This window comes from Myotis davidii, unplaced genomic scaffold (assembly GCF_000327345.1).
Source record: "Myotis davidii unplaced genomic scaffold, ASM32734v1 scaffold967, whole genome shotgun sequence".
Classification (NCBI taxonomy): domain Eukaryota; kingdom Metazoa; phylum Chordata; class Mammalia; order Chiroptera; family Vespertilionidae; genus Myotis; species Myotis davidii.
Window position 1 is genome coordinate 3,762,489 of NW_006383014.1, and position 7,042 is coordinate 3,769,530.

Sequence of the window (7,042 nt, forward strand, 5' to 3'; positions counted from 1 at the left end):
ATATAATAATTAACAAATAATAAACTGTATTTTGTGTATTCCCAACTGTAAGCTTACTTTTGCCCACCCTTGTATATGCAACATGACAATAAACAACAGACAAGGCCAAAGATAGATAAAGAGAGTCCTAAGATTGTCTAGAAAGTAACAAATAACTAATGTACATAAGAGCCTATTAGTCTCAAGGGTGTATGTTATAATTTCAGCAAAATTATTTAAAGAATAGTAAAAGAATGTATAGTGTGCATAGTGTGAAAACCGAATGATAAAAAATTCATAACTATCAATTAACAAAAAAAGTGAAAGAAAAAGGAATGAATAACAAGTAGAAAAAAGAGAAAACAAGTAAGAGGTTAGGATTACTCCCCACCCCCCAACATATCAGATAAAACAACCAATGTAAATGTAATTAATACTTTTAAAAAGTTTTGGAAGATGAGACTCTGCAGGCTGAAACTGGCTTGCTGCCTTTTTTTTAAGAGATAAGTTTTATTAGAACCCATTCACATTAATTCAGTTATATATTCTCTGTGGCTGCTTTTGGACTGCAAGAGCAGAGTTGAGTAACTATGACATACACTGGGTGTGGACCACAAGTTTAAAATCTTCACTCTTGACCTTTTGCATAAAAAGTTTCCCTGCTCTAAAAGAAAGACTGCCAAACTAGACTTAAGGAAAAGAAATCATAGCACCTAGTGCTTTAAATAAATAAATAAAATATAAATGTCAATATAAATGTAAACATAGTGTATGTTATTCAAATATACATGAACAGGAAGATTGAGAGTAAAAACAAAAGGAAAAAAGACATATCTGGTTTGCAAATGCAAACCAGAAGAAAGCTGAAGTTATATAAATGTTAGATAAAATAGACCTTATGGTAAAAAAAACATTACTTGAGATAAAGAAGGATATTTCATAATAACAAAGAAGGAAAAACTCAAAGAGGAAATAGTTACAAATTTCTGTGCACCTAATTGTATATCTTAATATATATAAAGCCCAAACTGATAGAATAAAAAGGGAGACTTTATAAATATTCATTTTAACACTTCCATCATTAACTGGCAAAACAAACATTTCTATCAGTAAGAAAGGAAGAATTAAACCACACAAATACATGCCATATAATTAATGCTTTTATCTATCTATTATCTATCTATCTATCTATCTATCCATCTACCATCTATTTACCTATTTTTCTAATTAATGTGCAACCACAAACAGCACTTTGCTTTTAAGTGCATATGGGAAATTTAGCAAAATTTACAGTAGAGTGTATAATAAAAGCAAATCTTAAATAGCAAAGCATCAAAATCATACAAAATGTGTTCTTCCTATAGTAGAATTAATTTATAAAACACAAACAGATAATATGAGTATCATCAAATGTTTTAAAATTGAGCAACAAATTGGTGTATATCATGGATCAAAAAAGAAATAAAAATGTAAATTGGAAAATAGTATGATTAATAATTAAAATATGACCTATTGAAATTATAGGAAGCAGTTACAATATATTTAATGGAAATATATTGCATATATTTTCCTATTACAATAAAATGATTATATTATAAAAGAAAAAATCCAGAATTAATATTCTAAAATCATTCATCTCAAGATGTTATCAAACAGCAGATTAAATACAGAGGTAGTAGAAAGAAGGGGAAATGACAACAATAGTGGAAATTAATAATGTAGAAGAAAAACAATGCATAAAAGATGAAGAATGCCCCAATTGGGTCTATGAAAATATCAATAAAGCTGATAAACTTGTTTAGCCTAATCAAGAGTATGTGGGGAGAACAAATTAGCCTGTCAGAAATGAAAAAAGGGGATGACACTAAGACACTAAGTACAGATATTAAAATGATAAGAAGAATAAGTTGAAAACAAGTTTTCAAAAATATAGAATATTTAGATGAAATTGTCAGTCTTCCCCTTAAAAAAACACACACACACAAAAAACACACAACCCTAACAATATACCAAAACTGACATAAGACAAATGAAAAAAAATCAGTGGTCCTATAGCTATTAAATTAGTTGGCTCTTTAAATAAGAACCTTATTCTAAGAAAAGCTATAGACTGTATTTGGTTCATAGTGAATTCTGCAAATTATTTAGAAATAGTAACATAATTGAATATAAACTAACTATATAAACTAACTATATAAACTAACTATATAAACTAACCCTCTCTGTCTTTTCAGAAAAAAGGCAGAGAGAGCGATTTCAAAGTTGTCTTATAAGGTCAACATTCTTTTCTTACAAGAATGGGAAAAGATTCCAAATTTTCTTAAGTCCTTAAAAAATCCAGTGATGTATAGGGGAAAAAATCATAACCCAGTTGGATTTTTTCTGAATGCAAAGTTTAGTAGAGAATTGTTAATCAATGCGATGCATCACATTAACAAACTAAAGGAGAAAAAACATATGATTATCTCAAAAGATGCAGAAAAGGACAGCTATCACAAAAACTATTTGTAAACTAGAAATGGAAGCTATTCTCCTTTACATAAAGGGTACCTACAAAAAAATTACTTATAGTAAGATTTCCACCTGAAATCGAGAATAGAATAAATATTACCACTACCACCACTTCAATTCAAATGATTATGTAGTCAAGATTGTAGCCAGAGCAACATAACGTGAAAGACAGTGATATAAGATTCAAAAATGAAGAAAAAAATTGGATTTTCCAGATTATATAGTATGCATGCAGAGAATCTCAAAGAATCTCTTGGAATTAATATCTAAATTTAAGATAGCCTTTGGGTATAAATTGAGTAACAAAATCAATTGTATTTCTATATTCCAACCACAAACATCTATAAAAATGTTATAGCATCAAGTAATATTACAATAGCATCAAATAATATTGAATACAGAATATTAAATTTCACAAAAATTGTACAAAAATGTTACACAGAAAAATAGAAAATATTTTTGAGAAATTAAAGAAAGTGTTAATATCAGGAAGGAGAGCTTATATTTATAAATGAAAATATCAATTTTCTCCAAATTGATCCATAGGTTAAATGTAATACCAATGAAAATTACAGAAGTTTTATTTTGTAGAAATCCATAAGATTCTAAAAATCTATGTTGGAGTGCAAATAGCCAAAATAATCAAGACAAGCTTGGAGTGGTGCAAATTTTAAGACTTACAGTAGAAGATTGTAAGAATTGTTATTAAGCTACAGTAATTAAGATAATGTGGAATATGGGTGAAAATATAGACAAAGAGTCCACTGACATAGACTAGGTAGTTCAAAAATAGAGCAAAACATATACAGCTACTTGACTCATAACACCAGAGTGTTTTAGAGCAATGGGAAAAAGATTGTCTATTGCAGTGGTTCTCAACCTTCTTAATGCCGCGACCCTTTAATACAGTTCCTTGTTACAAATTGAACATGATTAAAGCATAGTGATTAATCACAAAAACAATATGTAATTATATATGTGTTTTCTGATGGTCTTAGACGACCCCTGTGAAAGGGTTGTTCAACCCCCAAAGGGGTTGCGACCCACAGGTTGAGAACCACTGGTCTATTGGATAAATGGTGCTTGCTCATTTGGACATCCCTTTGGAAAACAATAAATTTTAACTCTTTCTACCACCTTAACCCCCCTCCCCCCCACACACAAATTTTAGGTGAATTATATTATTGTAATTATGTTATTAATTTCTATTTCATATAAAAGGTAAAGTATAAAGCTATTAGAAACTACCATATGGAACATATTTTAAACTTTGCTGTAGGTAAATATTTCTTAAACAGAAAACAAATTATTTTTAACTATAAAGGAAATAATTGGTAATTTAGATATATTAAAATTAAGGTGCTCCTTTAATTAAAAGTTATTATTAAGAGAGTAAGAGACAAGCCACAGGGTGAAAGAATATACTTTTAACATTTAAAAAAATACCCAGATAACCAAATACAAAAAAATACACTGTAAAGTACATAAGAAAATACAAATTAGAATCACAATTAAATAAGATTACACACATACCAGAATGGCTCAAGTAAATTAGACTATAAGCACCATATGCTAGCAAAGATGTAGCACAACTGGAGCTCTCCTGCACTGTGGGCGGGGTTTAAATTTGTAGCACCACCCTAAAAACTATGGTGGTATCTATCAATCTGAATACTCAGATATAGCTTGACTCAGCATTCCATTCCTAGATGCATACTAGTAACGATCAGAAATGTGCATATCTGCATCTCAATGCATTAACACAAAAATGTTCATAAATTACACTATGTGCCATAGTCAAGGTGTGGGAACAAAAATGAATGACCACTCAGAATAAAATTGGGTAAATAAATTGTGCTATTTTCACAATGGAATACTCTATAGCTATGAAAATAAATGAAATATTACATGCCAGCAATATAGATGACTATCAGTGTGCTATTGTGAATGAAGAAAAGCCAGATACAAACAGGTACTATGCAATTCCATTTTGTGAAATTTTAAAATAGGCAAAGCTAATTCAGAGCACCATTCCCTAAATGAAAAGAATGGCTTCCTGTGATAAAATCTTTGTACAAACCAAGTGTCTGAGATTTTGATACATATTAGGCAGAATATGCCTAAATAACTGGCCTCCGATAAGAACCTTGGGCTTCTGGGCTCAGGCAAGCTTCCCTGGTAGACGACATTTCATCCCTTTTGGAGAAACTGAGCGCATCCTGAGTGACTCTACTGGAGAAACTCAGAAACTTGCACCGGGGTTTCTCTAGACTTTTGCTGATTTTGCTTTGTATCTTTTTTCACATCATAGCTGTGAGAAATTGTAAATGAAGCCATTTCTCCACCCCTCATCTCCCTTGCCTTCTAACCTTGATCTCCTGGCAGCCTTAATGTTAACTCTATAAATTTGGAATGTATTGCTTGGAATTTAAGTAAATTTGCAATGAGAAAAATATATAATTAATGCTGGTAGACACTGGGAAAATGGTCGCCTTTAGATGGGCAGCGTGGCTACAACTGAAGAGCCCATTAAAGCTACTGAAATTTTTGTAATATTTTATTTTTTAATTGGCAGATTTTACTAGTTTTTCCACTTTGTGATGACTCACCAATCTGTGAGTTCAATATCTTTATCTTCTTTAGCCTATGCTAGGAATTGATTCTTCCCCTGCCTCTCAAATCATATGTTATAAACCCCTACCCTCTTAGTGACTGGTATTTGGTTTGGAGATGGGGCCTTTAGACCATAAATAGGTTAGATGAGGTCATGAGGGTGAGGCCCTACTCTGCTGGGATTAATCTTTATAAGAAGAGAACCAGAGGGCTTGCTCTGTCTCTCAGCTTGAGCACAGAGGGAAGATCACATAAGGACACAGAAGGAAGTCCTCATCAGGAACAGAATCAGCTGTCACCTGGATCTTGGACTTCCCAGTATCCAGGACTGTAATAAATAAATAAATGGTACTTAAGCTCCCAGTCTGGTATTATTTGATGGCAGCCTGAACTAAGACAGCCCAGAAGTTTCAGGAGGAAAATTTCATACTTTGAAATCTTGTCTTTCCTGCATGTAGCATTGTGCCTGCCTAAAAGTAGGCTTGTAGGACATATTTAAATAATTCCTGTCAACATCCCCTTCAGTGAAAGTAAAAATTGCACATCCCTTCTTTAGTTAGTCCTTCAAGAGTGAAACATTAGCCTATCAACCATCTATAAAAACTAGAGGCCTGGTGTGTGTCCCTCAGCCCAGCCTGCACCCTCTCCAATCTGGGACCCCTCGAGGGATGTCTGACTGCATGTTTCAGGCCTAAATGGGCAGTCAGACATCCTTCTCACAACCCAGGACTGCTCGCTCCCAACCTCTCCTTTTTTTCTTTATTTTTTGTTATTCTGGGATTTATTTACCTTCTATGGCTGTCACTGGAGCTGAGAGCAGGCTTTAGCTCTGAGGCTCGGCTCCAGCTCTGAGACCTCAGCTGCTGAAAGCAGGTCTCTGGGTTTGTTTGGGTTCTATAATTGTAACACTGTTGTGGTCCTGCTTGCTCCAGCTCTGATGGCTGAAAGCAGGTTTCTGGGGTTTGTTTAGCTTCTATAATTGCAACATTTTTTCTTAGAGTGCAAGCTCAGAGGCTGGCAGTGGCATGCGGGGAACCTTGGCTTCCTACATCACTGGAGCAAGCAAGCCTTCTGTTCGCTTCAGCTGCCTGTCCGCTGGCGCCACCTTGGTTGGCAGTTAATTTGCATATCTCGCTGATTAGCCAATGGGAGGGGTAGTGAAGTTACGGTTAATTATCATGTTTCTCTATTATTAGATAGGGTAACCTTTATTCACTGACTTTTTAAAGGCTTTCACTAATTTCTGAGACTTTCTTATTTACTTGCTTTTAGCCATTTTCAACAGTGCTGCTCAAAAATGTATACTCAGGTGTGGACTAGATTTATAACTCAAATTTTAATTCTTTCAAATACCACTTTTTCACATCCAAAAATAAAAAATAAAAGAGAGAGAAACTACTCAATACAAGAAAGTCATGGGTTTCATTCCGTGTATATGAACATGCATCTTCAAATACAAGGACTTCAAAGTGTAATAATATAGTGGTTTGCATTAATGTAGCACTTTGCTTTCCAAAGAGTTTCACATACTTTATCTCCTAATATCTGCATATACATTTTATTAGTAAATTTTTTGATGCAGCATATAAAAACAAAAAACCTTTCTATTACCTATTCTTTAAAATATCCATGATTATTCTATTTACCTTATCATTCTTACATCTACATAATGGTCAATTATATTCTACAAGAGGCCCGATGCACAAAAATTTGTGCACTTGGGAGAGTCCCTCAGCCAGGCCTGTGCCCTCTTGCAGTCTGGGACCCCTTGGGGAATGACCACCTGCTGGCTTAGGCCCACTCCCCAGGGGATTGGGCCTAAGCTAGCAGTCAGTCATCCCTCTGGCAGCCCGGGAGCCCTCAAGAGATGTCCACTTGCCAGCAGGGAGCAGGCCTAAGCTGCAGTCAGACATCCTTAGTGCTGCTGAGGAGGTGGGAG